The 16,135-nt window shown below is 60.5% G+C and overlaps 1 long non-coding RNA gene across 2 annotated transcripts; it reads right to left on the bottom strand.

Moving 5' to 3' along the window:
* Positions 1-2,626: 2,626 nt before the first annotated feature.
* LOC131818398 (uncharacterized) lies at positions 2,627-12,823 on the bottom strand. 2 transcript variants are annotated; one of them, XR_009348803.1, is made up of 5 exons: positions 12,518-12,823; positions 12,020-12,114; positions 9,083-10,280; positions 5,752-7,406; positions 2,627-5,666 (listed from the first exon to the last, which is right to left on the bottom strand). It is a non-coding gene; the product is annotated as an uncharacterized LOC131818398 (long non-coding RNA). The 2 variants fall into 2 exon arrangements; XR_009348802.1 differs by having other exon boundaries at positions 2,627-7,080.
* Between the last annotated feature and the right edge of the window lie 3,312 nt (positions 12,824-16,135).

Here is a 16,135-nt window from a genome sequence, read left to right as displayed (position 1 = left end):
TGTTAGGCAAGGATAATGGGCATTACCATGGTAACCTAGCTACTGCTGAATTCTGGAAAAGCCGATGTTGGTCTCTTTGGGGACAGAGAGGACACGCGAGAAACAGCCCTCTCCTTCCACACTGGGAGGCAGCAGGGTTCCAAGATGGGCGGGTGTTGTCAGTTGTGTCCTGACCCTACCACCAAGTCATGGATTTCAGTGGCAGAAGTCCTCAGATCATTCCAGGTTCCATTCAGGGATGAAGCCAAGGGAATTGGTCAGTTAAGATCTCCGGGGCAGAAGGCACAAAGAGTCAGCTCAGAAGAATGGGAGGGGGTCTGTGCTCAGCCGCAAGGCAGCAGGATTAGGCCCAGGAAGCAGCTCTGGGCCGGGGGTGAGGGGCGGGGCAAGGGGCCTGATGAGCCCGCAGCGGTGGAAGGGTTCATTTTTGGAGCTGTTGCCTTAGCAAAGGTGTAGCCGCTCCCAGAACATGCAGGTCCGAGAAGGAGCAGAGGTGTGAGGCCCCCACCTCCACCTCCACCTCCATGCTTTCCTTCTGCCTCTATCCTCGGGCCAACAGGAAGCAGGGAGCCATCTGGACGCAGCCTACAGCGATGTCCTCCTGGACTGGGGGAAAACAGGAGGCGGTGGGCCTGGGGCCTGGCTGTAGGGGGGGCTCAGCTGGGCACGTGCAGGTGTGTGGGGGCTGCTCAGAGAGTTGGGGCAGCACGGGGTCACCCGCTCAGCTGTCATGATATGGTGACTGTTACCAGTTGGAGCCCAACATCGGCCGGGGCCTGAGCTGGCCAGGGAGACTCCGTCCCAGGACTTCTGTTGACCTTTGACTTTTTCTTGAGCTGCTGAGTGGGTGGCGTGGGAGCCAGGAACAGCCGGTGACCCCTGTGCAACCACGAGGGCTGGGACCACCTGGGAATGAGAGCACACAAAGGAACGAGGCCAGAGGAATCCCTGTAGGAGGGGCCTGGGCCCGAACCCTGAGCTCAGACTGGCCTGCTGAGGGGCCGCACGCTCCTGCCCCACCCGGATCAGCTGAGGTGGGTTTCCACCACTGCCCCCCAGATTCTGGCCCAGATGGATGGCAAATCCTCCCACCACAGAGAAGAAAAGCAAGGCTCAGAACAGTTAAGTAACTTTCCCAGGGTCACACAGCTGGCCCGGGGCCGAAGCAGGACTCACCAGCCCCACTGCCTTTCCAGGATGTCTTTCACTACAGCCCCTTCCACCAAGGGATCTGATCTGGCTAGCTCTGAGCTCCAGAGCGGCTTCTAGGGAGGGAGCTAGGACAGCGTGACCGGAAACGCTGCTGGCCCTCATGGAGACCCGCAGAGCCTCACTCATGCTTAGAGCGGCCGGGGACGTGGATTTTCTCAGCAGTCAGTGCCAGGAGGTGTGGACAGAGGACCCCAGAGTGACCCTGGGATGGACTCACTTCAGAAATAGTTCCCAGCACACTGTTTGGAGTGGCCCCCTTGTCAGAGGATGGGTTTGGGATTTGCAGACAGCAAATGTGCTCGCAGTGGCCAGCTGCTTAAGCTCTGGCCCAGAGTCAGACTGGACACCTGCCTCCAGCGTCCAGGAACAGCTTGCAGGACAAGTCACGTCCTCATCTGCCATGAGAGCTTTAAGTCACAGCCCTAATTCCGTGGCAACCTCCTTCTCTTAGAACCTGGGAAGACTCAGGGTCCTATGTGACCCTCCAACGCTTGGTCCTGAAAATGCTGCTTTGCTGTCTTGCTCACTGAAGACACTGGCTCTTGGGACCCGGTTGCCAGGCTGCAAAGAAGCGGAAACCGTCCACCCAGTCGAGGCCCCCGCTGGCTGGCCACAGGCGTGTGGCACCACAAGAGGGTCCCCCAGCCTGGCTGAGACTCTAACTGCATCCTCAGCAGGGGGCCTGAGCCAGATTCCCCTGGCTGATCCTGTCTGGTAGTCCTGACCCACAGAAATGGTATGAATTCATCCAGGTTTGCTGTCTTTGTAAGCCACCAAGTTTTCATAAAATCTTTTTTTTTTAAAGATTCATGTATTTATTGGATAGAGACACAGGGAGAGAAGGATCACAAGCAGGGGGAGAGAAAGAGGTAGAACAGGCTTCCTGCAGAAAGGGGATCCCAGGACCCTGGGATCATGGCCTGAGCTGAGGGGAGGCGCCCTGGGGCGGACACCCCGGGGCCCCTGGTTGCAGTTTGTTCGGCAGCGGCCCAGAACCGACACACTCTCTTCAGAGGGGTCTCCCTGGCGCCGGATGGGCGGTCCCCAGGGCCCGGCCCAAGATGCTGGCTGGGTACAGAAACACCAGTGTCGCAGAGGAGCGGGGCTGCTCCTGGTTCCGAGGGAGGTTTGCCCGGAGCTCGCTCTCTGGAGAGCTTGTCGCCGGCCGCCTCCCCACGGAGCCCAGGCGGGGTCTCGGAGGCTCCGACTCCGGGTCCGCGCGCCCGCCCCGGGGTCTGCCGCCCCCTCCCCGGGGCAGAGCCGGCGGCGACCGGGGGCCGCGGGGCCTCGAGGCTGCGCTTCCTTCCGCGGCGGCGCGCAGCTGTGACTGAGGACGCGTCACCGGTGCGGGGGCGGGCGCGGGGCTGCCAGACCGGGCAGCGGGCCTGGGCGCGGGGGCGGGCGCGGGGGGGGGCGCTTCCGTGTTCCCCGCCCGCGCCCCGCGCCGCGGCACCGACGTCTGGCCCGGAGCCCCGTGGGCGTGCGGAGGACCCCCGCGTCCCGGGGTCCCGCCGAGCCGGGCTCCAGCCTCGCTGCACCGAGCTCCCGCGCCCCCGCGACCTCTCGTGAGCCCCGTTTTCCAGAGGGGAGCGGCTCCGGGACGCAAAGCCGGAGCCAGAAGCCGCAGCGCTGGGCTGGGGGCCCCCGGGGCCTGCACGTGCGCCGGGGGGCGGGGCTCTTGTCCGCCGCCGCTTTGGGCAGGTCCGAGTCCCGCTCTGGCTGCGCTCGCGGCCTCCCTCCCTCTCCGCGGCCGGGCCGAGCGTGTGCCCACGGCCGGCTGCTCTGCTCACGGCAGACACTCAGGGCGGACCGCAACACCTGTGCGAACACCAGGGGTGCAAACACGAGAGCAGAGAACCCTTCTCGGGCCCTGCGTCCGCCTGGGCTCCGGGGGTGGCCTCCTGTGGCCAGTCAGTGTCCCTGAGTGCTCAGTTTGGACCAAGCTGGATGGGGACCCCTGGAACATGGCAGGCGTGAGGTGAGGGGTGGGACCTTGTGGGGTCGGATGCTTCCTGATGCAGAGGGGGGCTGGGGCCTGGCCCCCTGGAGGGCACACTTCACACCCATTCATCCAGTGCTTGCTGAGGAGCCAGCACAGCTCATGCCCAGTACCCGTCTGCAAGAGGGGGCTGGTTCCCCCTCGGAGGGGACTTGAGGTCAGCCGTGCTGGTGCCCTAGAGGCGGCCCCTCCTGCAGCCCGCCGGGGAAGTGGGAATTCGCTCTTCCCTGTCCCTGGCCTCTTCTAGGTGTCCCCAGACTGTCCCAGCTACAAGAACCTGAAAAGCTCCTTCTGCTGAGTTCCCAGCTGCGTGGCGGGGTCTGGCACCCACACGGTCCTTGGGCACCTGTCAGGGCCTCACTGGGGACCGGCTCCACAGAGTCACTGGCCAGTGCTTCATGGTGACACCCGAGGTGGGAGCACCCAGGAGGCAACAGCATTAGGACAGCAGAGCTCACAGCTGGCCCTGAGCCCCAATCCACTCATGCGGGAGCTGGGGGTGCACTGGGGCCAAGGAACAGTGGAAGGAAAGAAGACAGTGCTTGACGGGAGAGAAGCCCCTAGAAGGCTGACCAGGGAACCCAGGCCCCATCCTTGGGTCCTCCGCCCGGGAGCACAGCAGCCATGTATTAAATGTTGGCTGTGTGCCAACACTGAGAGCAGAGGGGGTCGGCAGGAGCACCCCTGACACGCACGGGCCGGCCCGATGACGTGCCCGTGTGGCTGAACCAGGTCCGGAGCTGCAGGAGCTCCTTCCAGCCCTGCCGCTCTGACGGCTGCCCTGCCTCCGAGCCTTGGCCTCCTCTCGTGCCTGCTGCGGGGAGCATCTGGGCCATGGCACACAGATATTAGGGGATACTAGGGGTCAATGTGGGCTTGTCCTCCCCCCCTTTTTTTTTAGAATTTATTTATTTATTTGACAGAGACAGATCACAAGTAGAGAGGCAGGCAGAGAGGGGGAAGCAGGCTCCCTGCTGAGCAGAGAGCCCGACGCGGGGCTCGATCCCAGGACCCCGGGATCATGACCTGAGCTGAAGGCAGAGGCTCAACCCACTGAGCCACCCAGGCGCCCCTTGTCCTCCCCTCTTGTGTGGTAACAAGGCCCCAGTTTTCAGCAGGGCATGCGGTTGTCCTGATAGACTACGTTTCTCTTGCTGCCAGCTGTGCCTCTGTGACTACATGTTAGGTAATAATGTGAGCATGTGTGGTTTGTGTCTCAGGCCATGCTTCTCTCTCCTCTTTCCTTCCTGTGGCTTGGATTGAGATGTAATGGCTGCAAGTCAGCAACCCTCTTGCACCACAGATGAACATGGAAGTAGAAACCGTACAGCATGGATCAAGAAGATAGGAGGGCCCAGGTCCTGGACACAGTTCTGAAATGACCACCTGTGAATTCCTTGAAGGCAAGAAGGTTATAAACTTTAACTATCCTTACAACAGGGTCTAAAACACTTAGCACTTGCATCACTAAGTTGCTGGAAATGTCTGCCATCATTGCTATGGGTGTTGCTGTAGGCAAAAACCTCAGAAGGGACATCGGGCTCAGCCTTGGTGACCCAGGAAGGTGTCCCTGAAGAGGTGGCATGGCAGGTGGGCATGTGATGAGTGGGAACAAGGAGAGTCGCTTCTGGGGCAGGCAGTGATTCGCAGAGCCCCTAGCTGGGAGTCATGCCTCCTGTGTGGGACCATCAGAGGCTCCCTTTTGGCCCCTGAATTCTCTCCGAATTCCTTGCTTGGTGGTCAGGGCCTGCCTCAGGCAGACCCATCCTGTCTTCAGGAGTGTCCCAGCCGACTATCTCTGGTCTTCCTCTGCTTCTGGGTCTCGGACCTCATTATTGAGCGTAAACATTTTTCTTCTTCTAACAAAGGCAATTTGTGGTCTTTGTAGAAAAAATTAGAAAACCTAAGTAAGCAAAAATAATTTAACAGAACACCAGCCTGTCCACTGGCATGGCAGCCATGGGAACACCTTGGTGCATTCCTGCCCAGAGTCATCCTGAATGTTCACACACTTACTTTGTAACAGAGGAAAACCAGCATCACCGTGTGTGCGGGGCCAGGGGCTTAGGGGGAGGAAGGTGTGGCCCATGGGCTTCGTGCTCTCCGCGGACGCACTGTGGTTCCCGCACTGCAGGGCCTCCGCAAGCCACTTGAGGATGAGGCGTGTGGGGGCGAACAGGGCTTTTAGCTGAGGGAAGGGGAGAAGCAGGGAGAGGCCCTGGGGACTCCCCAAGAAGAAGGGGAGGGGAGGTTTGGCTCACCCTAGGGGCAGGCAGGACACCGCTTTTCTCAGCTTTGGGAACTGCGGGGTCTTCGCACATCAGCATCCCTGTGATGGCCTGAAAGGATCTCTCCCCCAGGAGCCCCTCCTCCCTCACAGGATTCCCCCTTACCCCATTTCGGAGGCTGATTTGTCCTCACGAGCGACCCTTCAGCAAACACGCTGAGCGAGTCCCTGCAGATGTTTCCACATGACCTTGTGGCCTGCGGCCCAGCAGTGGCCGTCTGGATCACCCTCCCTCCCCTCCTGGGGCACCAACATGCTTGCACACGTGTAACACACGTGTAACGTGACCAGTGGATCCCCCCAGAGCGTCCGTGCCCGATGCTATGGTAGGTGCAGGCAGAAGAGAATCTGTGCCCCAGCCCACGTGTGGCGAGCGACTAAAACCACGATCCACTCTCCTTCAGCTCCAGTGGCGTCCGTCCCGGTGGGTGGCAGCAGCCACCTGTCCTGTGCCTGACTCACTGCACCCCCAGGGCTCTCCTGGAGACTTGAGCGTCAGAGAGAGGGTCTCCGTCACACATGGACTGCCCCTGCTGTGCGGCTGGGGCCGAAGGCGGACGGTCCCCCTGGACACTCACGCCCCAGTCCTGGCCTGGAGGAAGAAGCAGGTGTACCCCCATGCCGATGAGTCAGCCTACAGGGCGAGCAGGGAGTGCGGGCTCCTCAGAAGGCCGTTACCAGGAGAATGGGGCCACGGATCATGGAAAATCAACACAGTGGGGCTCAGGTGCAGTCAGAGAACTCAGAGACCCTTAGGCCGGGCAGGGAAGGTGGACGCAAGGCGTCTTTCATGTGCTCCGTCGAGGTGCGGTTCAGGGACAGCCAGAGTGCCGGCCGTCGGACGACGCGGCTCGCGCTGCGCGGGGACACACGCATGCCCGCGCACACAGCTGAGTGGGGCTCATCTCAAGTGCCTCGCACCTGTGTGTGTACTTGCACCGGCATCTAAGGGACAAGGTGTCTCTCCCTGGAGAAACCCCCCCAATGTCCCTCCACCAGGTTCCCGGACCCGCGGAGCCTGGGCAGGAATCTGTACCCCAACTCTCCCCTGGGAGCCCGGGGGGGAAGTCTGCAGAGGGGGCCTTCCTGGAGAGTTTGCCTCCAGGGTACCTTCCCACCAACACCCTGTGACCACTCCCGGAGACCTGGGGCCCTGTGTGGGGGCGTCCTGGCCAGTCCTGGGTTCAGGGTGGTTCCCGCAAGGAGCCTGCCTCACAGCTCACCCTGACAGCTGGCCCTTCATGGCCCCGTGTGCAGGTGGCCGTGTCAGTACTGGGGTGTACTTGCCACAGCGTTAGGACCCCTAGTTTGTGGGGTGTTCGCCTTCTGTTCCAGCAGAGGCGCTGATGTGGCAATGCAGCCTAGGCTCTGCCCCACGTCCCCACGCTGTTTATACCTGGGGTCACCACTGCTACCTCCTTGCTCCCCAGTCTCCCCGTCTGCAGGACGAGTGCCCAGAGCTTGCAGGTCCCGGGGTGAAGGAGCGTGCGTCCATCTCACCAGCCCCCACGGCGCCTCCAGGCATACATGGCTATTCCGTTGGCCCCGCGGCTTAGAGGGGAACTTGTCACAGCGCCCTGTCCTGCAGAAAAGCCGGGCCGTGGGGTGGGTCTCGCCAGAGCCCACAGGCTGCCAAAGTGAGAAGAGGGTGGCCCTCAGGGGCAGCAGGAAGGTTCGAGTACGGAGCAGGTAACCACCGTGTGTGTCAGCCGGGGTGGGGGCCACGAGCATCGAAGGCCCTGGCTGGTGGTCAAGGAGCCAGGCCAGGAGGACGCAGGCGGGGCGGGGTCAGGGGTCAGGGACAGGGTCAGTGTGCTGTTCAGGGGAATGAAGGCCAGATTCGCCCATTCTGGCTTTGTAGATGGTGTTGAGTTTCTCCTTCTACGCTCCTTCTAGTCCCAGCGCTACCTGAGAGGGGGGACAGATGAGCAGCTCAGGCCAAGGGAGGAGAGCCCTCAGGCAGCCATGGAAACAGCACAGCCAGACTCTGGGGTTCCTTGGGACAGAGGCTGAGTTGTGTCCCCCGAAAGACGTGGTCAAGCCCTGAAGTCTGGCACCTGTGACTGGGACCTTCTTTGGAAACAGGGTTCGCAGATGAGATCAAGGTCAGATGAGGTCGTTAGGGTGACTGGTGTCCTTAGGGGACAAGGAGAGCGCCCCTGCCATGGCTGGGACGGTGCCCCCAAGGCCCAGGGTCCTCACTGACAACTTCCAGAGGAGCCTCGCCTCCTGACCTGGACTTGGGACTTTGGGCCTCCAGGACTGAGAGGGAATATGTCTCTGCCATTTAAGGCCCCCGTGCTGTAGCCTCAGGACACCCCTGCACGTAGCCGCGCTGCCCAGGGGCCGATGAGCTGGAGGACCGGGGAGCTACCCAGACCCGAGACGGTACAGCGTCCGAGTCCAAAGTGCGGCCCTGAACCGGGAAGTTCCCACAAACGCGCCTGGGATTGCGGTCCTGTCTCCGGTGGCGCCGGACGCGCGTCCCGCCCCCCTCGGCTCCAGGGGCGGCCGCGGGCCGGGTCAGCACTCCTGGGGCGCAGCGCTTGGGAAGGGGCGCGTCTTCACGCCACGTGCCGCGACCGGACGGCGACTTACACTCGAAGGGCGCGGCCGCAGGGGCTGCGCGGTGGAGGGCCGCGGCGGTGCGGGCGGCGGAGGCGCCGGAGACCGGCCCCAGGGAAGAAAGCGGGGGGCCGGGAGCTGCGGCGGGAGGGGGACCCCGCCGTGCCGCGCCCCGCCAGAGCGCGCGGGAGCCGGGCGCGGGCGGAGGCGCCGGCGGGGCTGTCCCTGCGCCCGCACCGCCGCGCGCTCTAACCGCGGGGTGCGGACCGCGAACCGCGGGGTGCCGACCGCGAACCGCGGGGGGCCGCCGCCCTCCGACGCCCCCTAGCGGAGCAGAGGGGCCCAGCGCCGCCCTCCGCGCTTCTCCCGCTCCCGGGCCCGGGGTCCGCCAGCCCCGCCGCCGGCCGCCGCCACGTCGGGCTCCGGGACCCTCCGTCCCCCGGGGCAGCGAGGCTGAGTCTCGGCCCGCCAGGCCGCGGCGTCCCCCCCCCCCCCCCCAGCACACGGCCCGCTGTCCAGGAGCGCAGGGGAGCCCCGGGGGCCAGCAGGGCCAGCGCCCGCGCGGCACCGAGTGGGGAGTGGCCCAGGCCGGCCTCTTCCTGACCCGCGCCCCGCTCGCGCCGGACAGGCTCGAAGCCCTCGAGCGTCTCCTTTCCGGGACTCCCCGTGTGCCCATGCCCGGGGTCGCAGGCGCTGCTGTGACAGTGACCGCGCGCGGCTTGGCTCGGAACCACACGGACCCGTTATCTGGCAGCTCTGGAGGTCAGGGGCCCTCAAGTCAAGGGGTCACCAGGGATGCGTTCCTTCTGGAGGTTCCGGGGGAGAATCTGTTTCCTGCCTTTTGTAGCTTCTTGGGGCGCAGCATCCTCGGCCCGCGGCCCCTCCCCCACCTTCACGACCGGCGGCATCTTCGCGTGTCACAGACACGAGAAGACACGCATGTCTGACCCCTACCTCCTTCTTACAGAAAACCCGTGATAACACGGGGGCTCCCCAGGTAACCCGGGATCACCTCTCACCTCAAAGTCAATCATGGCTGCAAAGTTCCTGTTGTCAGACGAGGTGTTAAATCCATGAGCATGAGGATGGGGACGTCTTGCGGCCACCATTCTGCCAACCTCAGAGAGCAGAGGACATAGAGGCTGGGACTGGGCTGCTCTGCGGGAGTAGGGTCTGAAGCACCCCAAGACCCAGGATGGATGCCGACAGCAAGGAGTGGGTTTCTGAGTAGGGGCAGAAAGTGGGTGGAAGGGGTGGGGCCTCTCAGACCAGACTCTCCCACACCAGCCTCTGCCTCTAAGACTTGCTGACTTTCTTTCCAGAAGGGGGGGGCCCACTGCGTGTGGGGAGCCCCTGCAGGGGACATCCTCCTGGCCGTCCTGGCTGGGGCCAGCTGGGTGCCCCGACTCCTTCCAGGCCCTGGGCAATGCTGTCGGCTTGCCCCTGCGGGCGGAGAGGCTGTGGCTGGAGTCCAGGCGAGCTCCGTGTGCCTGTGCCTCCCGGGCCAGCATTCCAGAAAGCCCCAGAAAAGGGGGATAGCCTGCTAGCGCCCTGCTCCAAATCCTGTGCTGTGGTTTGGTTAGGGTCTGAACAAGCCGTGACTGCCAGGGACACCAGCTGGGCGCCAACCACTCAGGGAGGCCTTGGAGGACGGGCGGAAGTGTGGTCCGGGACAGGAGCTCTACCCGCCCGGGGCACAGCTCTGCTGCTCCACATGGGCACGGGCAACAGCCCCTTCAGGCAGATGCTGTTAGTCTTGCCATTTCAGAGGTAAAGAGATGGAAGCAGAGAGCAGGTAACTGTTACCCCAATTCTTGAGGCCACCCCAGGAGAACCAGGCAACAGGCAGGGAGAGAGTTTCCCAGGTAGGATGTCCTGGTTTAATTTGACTTTCTCTTCATTCTGTGTGAGGTTGAGTGTTTTACTCAAATGTTGAAGGGATTTTTTTTTTTTTTTTTTTTTGTCATCTCTGGTTCATGTCCTTTGGCCATTTTTCTGTTGGACTGCTTCCTTTGTTTTGTTTAAGATTTTATTTATTTATTCGAGAGAGAGAAAGTGTGCACAAGTAGGCGGAGAGGCAAGCAGAGGCAGGGGGAAGCAGGCTCCCCACCAAGCAGGGAGCCCGATGCAGGACTCGATCCCAGGACCCCAGGCTCATGATCTCAGCTGAAGGCAGACGCTTAACGACCGAGCCCCCCAGGCACCCCTAAATAAAATCTTAAAAAAAAAAGTGATCCTAAGAGTTCCTTCTATACTAGCATTTGGTCTGCTGTAGCATTACTACAAACATATTTTCCTAGTTTGTCACCAATCTTTTATATTCCTCGATGGTGTTTGGTCATGTACTATTTTGTTCTGTGTAGGAAAATCTATTGATGTTTTTTCTAATGCCTTCTAGACAGTCAGCCTGTGTGTTCTAGTGCTTCCAGTCATTTCCATTAACAAACCAGTGTTTATAGAACATGAGGTAGAAATTCCAAGCTGATTTTTCCTCAGATGGCTACACTGTTGGCTTAATACAATGTATTAGAGCCCACAGATAGGAAGGGCTCCACTAGGACGTGTTGGGTCTGTTTTCTGTTCTCTTCCCTCACTTTTGGACATTTGGTGGATAAAACGCAGCCCCAGTTTTCTGACTGAGATACTGCCACGTGATGAAGTAGGTAGCCAAAGCTGCTAGCAGTCCACCGACCAGTGTTTCCCAGACATACACTTTGTGATGGACCTAAATAGGCAATTATGTTGAGAAAAATATTACTGCCTTTAGGAGTCTTGCCAGTAAGTGGAGGTGAAGTCACAGTAACAGGAGTTTGAAGGAATGTGTGGTAAAGCAAGGAAGACTGCCTGGAGGCAGGGGCATGGAAGTGAGGCTGGGCAGATGAGGTAAGTTGGAGTGGAGTCCTGAGGGCCCCTCCGGCTTCCACTCTGGCTGGATAGAGGGGTGCCTGATGGGGAGGAGCCGGAAATCGGCATCTTGGCCACAGGAGGCGGGGTCACTGTCTGCCTCCAGTGCTCAAGGTAGCCTTGACCCTGGTCACCTCCAAGGCTTGCTTCCAGCCTCCTGGCTGCTTGGGGGCAGCTGCCCTCCAGTTGGAACTGCTCTTATCAGCTGCCAGCTTGCTTGCCTGCAGGGAAAGGCCCCCTCCCCCACCCCCTCTCCTGGAGTCTGGAGTCTGACCCTGGTGCTCTTGGGCTCTGTGAGAAGGTGACCAATAGGAAGCTTGGGGGCTCCTGTCCCCAAGCCTCCCCAGGCTGCCAAAGCCTCTCCCCCTGAGCAGACCCCGCCCCGCCTCCTCGGAACCCCTCCTCACCATGGCCTCAACCTTGGCCTGTTCTACTTGAACAAACACTGACACCCTTTCTCACAGCTCAAGCCACATCCCCAGGATGGCCCTAGACCCTCTTAAGGTGCTTGAAACAACCCGGGACCCTTACTTCTGGGAATACCTGTGGTCAGGGCCCCTGTCCCAGCCCCCGTGGGGGTGGTGAGTGCCCGGGAGCAAACCCGCGTGGTCTCACAGGGACCAAACACCACCTCCTGCCCCGTTTTTATTTTTTATTTTTGAGATTTTATTTGTTCATTTGAGAGAGACAGAGAAAGTGCAAGCGAGAGCAAGCAGGGGGAGGGGCGGAGGGAGAGGGGGAAGCAGGCTCCCCGCTGAGCAGGGAGCCCGATGGATGCGGGGCTCGGTCCCAGGACGCTGGGATCATGACCCGAGCCGAAGGCAGTCGCTTAACAGACTGAGCCCCCCAGGTGCCCCCTGCCCCTGTTTTTAAATGTGGTCATTTTTAATCACCTATTTTAGTCCCGCACTTAACCTAAAACACGGATCATCTACCAGCGTTAGGCCAGCAAGTAGGGGGTGCATCCGAATCTCACTGTTTCCGTTTCCATGTTCTCTGGTTTCTAGCACTGTCGTAAGAAATGAAACTGTTAGAACAGCTTGTTTCCTTACCAAAGCAGATACCAGTTGGAGCTCTTAGATCAGAGAATATTCAAGCCGAAGAAATGTCATTCTTTTTTCCCTCTGGGCCTTTTGAGAAACTGTAGCTGAATTACAAGGGATTCAAGGTTCCTGGTTAGCAGCTTCTCTGCGTTACTGTCTTGAGAAGCAAGACAGGGTTTCCCTAACACTGTGTCAGTGGGAGTGTGGGCCGGGGCACGTACATGAGACGTGGGATCCTTGAGCGAAGCTCAGAGTTTCCTTGTCTCGTTCGCCCTGCTTTTTGCCAACTATGATGGCAAATGTGTTTTGGGGGCCTTTCCTGCTTTTTGTAAATTCCCGCTTCCCTGACTGCCGAGCCTGGCTCACCCCTCCCGGCCTCTCTGCTCACCGCCATCACTGCCCAAACCCGGGTATGGCTCGGCGCCCCCCACCCCCGCCACCACCGCCCTGTTCTTTCCCCGGGCGATAGTTGTCACTGAGTCAGACCTACCCACCCGCACACTTTACCTCGGTCTGGCTGTGTTTATCTTTGGAAATGTGCTTGGCGGGCTCTGCCATCTGCCTCTGTTTACTCAGGATTTAATCCAGCTGTTTTCATTTCAAGTGGGGCTGGAGGCAGGAAATGCAGCCCACGCACATTCCCATTTCTTGACCCCCCTCCCCGTTCAGTAACGAAGCCGGGACACCCTACCCCCCACACAGGACAATTCGGGAGCCCCCGGGGCCGCTCACAGTCCTCGCTTGGAAAGGAAGAGGGAGGCCAGCAGGTGCGTCCATCAGCTCCGTCCGGACATATTCCGGAGAGGCACATGTTCAGAACTAAATGAAAAGAAACAAAATGTTCTCCAGAGCCAGCAGACGGGGGTGGGGCAAAGGTTCTCTCCTGGGAGGTCTGTCCGGGCGGTCCGGCTCTTTGCTCTTGGCAAGGGAAGCCCATCGTCATCACCCCGCACCCGGCTCCTGACCTTCTGGACCCAGGTTGCTCCCCCTTCTTCTGGCTGCAGCCAGAGCCTTGAGAGCCCACACAGAGAGCCTCTGCCTCTCCCCCAAACCCCCACCTCCTCCGGAGTGCTTGCTGGCTCTCAGGGCCCCTCCAGGCAGTGACATTCTGGTGCCCCCAACACATCTGTCCCCACTGAGCGTGAGTCCCCGGTGGTGGATGTTCTCAGGGTCACTGGGGCTGCCGGGTCCCAGGTCGCCGGCACTCACTGGGTGGACACTCAGGTGTGGTGCGGCGCCCGCTGAGGCACAGACACGCCCGCAGGCCTCTCAGGTCCTGGGACTTCTCACAGCTGAGGGCATGGAGCAGCACGGATGGACCTTGAGCTGGGCGGCCTGGGCAGGACAGCTTCGTCCGCTCCTCCCAGCTGGTAGGCTGCTTCCTCCCCCTGCCCTCCACACACCCCGTACCCTGGCCTCTGTCCCTCCGAGTCTGCAGACTTGGCTTTGACTGGACGAGGGCGGGGTTGGTCTCCACATCTACCCAGGTGTGTCCTTGCCACAACACTGGGACGGTTCTGGTGGGGACACGGGCTCCTCCCTGGCGGGGAGCAGTTAATGGCCTGTGTGAGACCCATCCTGCCTTCGGCCCCGCTGCTCCTTCCCCACATCCAGAGAGGCGGGGCGCAGGGCCTTTCCCCCTTCCTGGGAGGCCTCCTGGGAGGGCGGCGGGCGGCTGTGGGTGGGGCCCGGGCCAGGAGTGCCGGCGGGGACGCTCTGCCCCTCTGCCTAGGCCAGGGTGAGTAGGCTGGGGGTCAGTGGGGTACTGCCGCCCCACGGGGCACTTCCCAGTGGGGAGGTGGCCAGTCAGCTCTTGAGCCCCTGGCCCCGGGGTTCAGCAGGGCACAGCTGGGAGCTGAGGAAAACAGACGGGCTTCTAGAAAGTGGGAGAGACTTGGTCAGCCGGATCCTCTGGAGACAGCAAACAGGCTTGTCTGCTGTAGTGTTCTTCCCAACACCCCATCTTTGAGTCAGGAGCCCCTCTGTGTCCTTAGGATGAGGACTGGCCCCTTCCTCCAGGGAGTCTTTCTGTCCTGGATTTCTGTCTGCCAGAGAGCAGGGGTCCCTGCCCTGCCCCCTGCTGTCTCTCCAGCAGGTGGAAAGTGTTTGTTGAATGAATGACTGAAGGAGCATCGAAGTGGCCCACAGGAAGGGCCTGTTTCTGGCAGGATGATGAGAGCATTGTTTGACTGTCTCAGGAAGCATGGGGTGTTTTGCCCTCATGGGGCAAAACCAGATCTTGTAACCACAATTCACAAACTAGAGTCAGAATATCCTGAGGGCGTTTCTTTGTCCAATACACAGATCTTTCCTTGACTTTATTTTGCCTTTGGAAGTGAGAAGATGCCCCAGGGCGGGAACCCCTGAGATCACCGGCTTGGATGGCTCAGCTCTGCCACCAGCCCCCTGCCCCAGCTCTGAGCCCTCCCTCCGCTCCAGCCCAGGATCCTGACTGGCTGGTCGCTGGGGCCACCTCCTAGAGCCTGAGCGCAGTCAGCAATGACCCTGAACACCCACGGGCCTTTGGCTTCCTTTTGTATTCCGCTGGGCAACAAGTGTCTCAGAGGTAATTCTACATCTAGTGAAATCACGTTTTAAAGATCACTTATTGGGGCACCTGGGTGGCTCAGAGGGTGAAGCCTCTGCTTTCGGCTCAGGTCATGATTTTTTTTTTTTTTGGCTCGGGTCAATCTTTTTTAAAAAAGATTTTATTTATTTTCAGACAGAGAAAATGCCTACTTGTGATCTCTGTCTGAAAATAAATAAAAATAAATAAATAAATGAATGAATAAATGTTTTATTTATTTATTTATTTGACAGACAGAGATCACAGACAGGCAGAGAGAGAGGAGGAAGCAGTCTCCCCGCTGAGCAGAGAGCCCGATGCGGGGCTCGATCCCAGGACCCTGGAATCATCACCAGAGCTGGGAAAGGGGGTGACAGCACCTGAGCAGCCTGCCTGGGCCCCAGTGTCTGCAGATGCTGCCCCCCAAGGGAAGGCTCCTCCTCGGCTGCCCCTGCAGGAGCCCAGCCGGCCTGCAGAGGGTGGACAGGGAAGGGGGGCAGGAGGGACCGCAGGGCCATCCACTGTCAGGGCTACGAGGGCTCCTACCGAGGGGGCCTGGCCCTGAGCGCCTGGCCTGGACCCCGACTGTCTGCTGGCCTCAGGGCCTCACAGACAGCACTCGGGGGTCCTTGGCACATGCACGTGACTCTTCCCCTGTCCACAGTGTTGCCATGCTGGGCACCGTGGCCCCCAGGCTGCGTCCAGGGACCAGCCCAGCCCCAGCAGGAGGCCCCTCGCCACTCTGCTCCTGTCTAGCTCAGGGGCCGGCTGTTCTGTCCCCAACACATGTTCTCTCTCCCTTCTCCCTGGACTCCTGACCCTGCTGGGGGTCTGGCCCACAGGGGGTAGTCAGGGGGCATCTGAAGCCAATAGTGGGGGGGGGTCTCACCTACGCCCCACGAACGGAAGGCTCAGGGCTAGGTTGAGGCAGAATCAGAGGGGACCCCAGACCCCCTAGGTCACAGTTCAGAGAGTAGGTTTGCTTGACCCCTCGGTGGCTCCTTTTTTCGATTTTCCATTTTAATGCACATGTTAATAATCTCAAACACTACAAAAAGTAGTAACGTGTATTTATTTTTTAAAAAGTATATTTTATTTATTTGACAGACAGAGATCACAAGCAGGCAGAGAAGCAGGCAGAGAGAGAGGGGGAAGCAGGCTCCCCGCTGAGCAGAGAGCCCGATGCGGGGCTCGATCCCAGGACCCCGAGATCATGACCTGAGCCCCCCAGGCGCCCCGAGTAGTAACATTTGTCTCTCTCCCCTCCATCTGGTTCTTCCTCTGAAAGCCAGTGACAACACATCCAGGCCTCCTGCCCTGCCCTGGGCGAGGGTCTTGCTGGGGGGGGGGGCAGCTCCTGGGTGATGACAGTGCCCCAGGGCAGGTGCAGAGGGGACATTCTGCTCAATCGTCTTAGTGTCCCCGAGCAGTGCCTCCCCGAATGTGGGACTGGGGAACGGTCCTCCAGGCTGGGGTCTGTGTCCACCTGCCTCCCCGAGCAAGGCCCTGGTCCTCCTCACCTTCCCTGGGGCTGGGCCCTGACACAGCTCTTCTTCTGC

This window comes from Mustela lutreola, chromosome 16, assembly GCF_030435805.1.
Source record: "Mustela lutreola isolate mMusLut2 chromosome 16, mMusLut2.pri, whole genome shotgun sequence".
In the NCBI taxonomy this organism is placed as follows: Eukaryota; Metazoa; Chordata; class Mammalia; order Carnivora; family Mustelidae; genus Mustela; species Mustela lutreola.
Note: the sequence above shows the minus strand (reverse complement) of the source record. Positions and strands in the feature narration are given on the sequence as shown.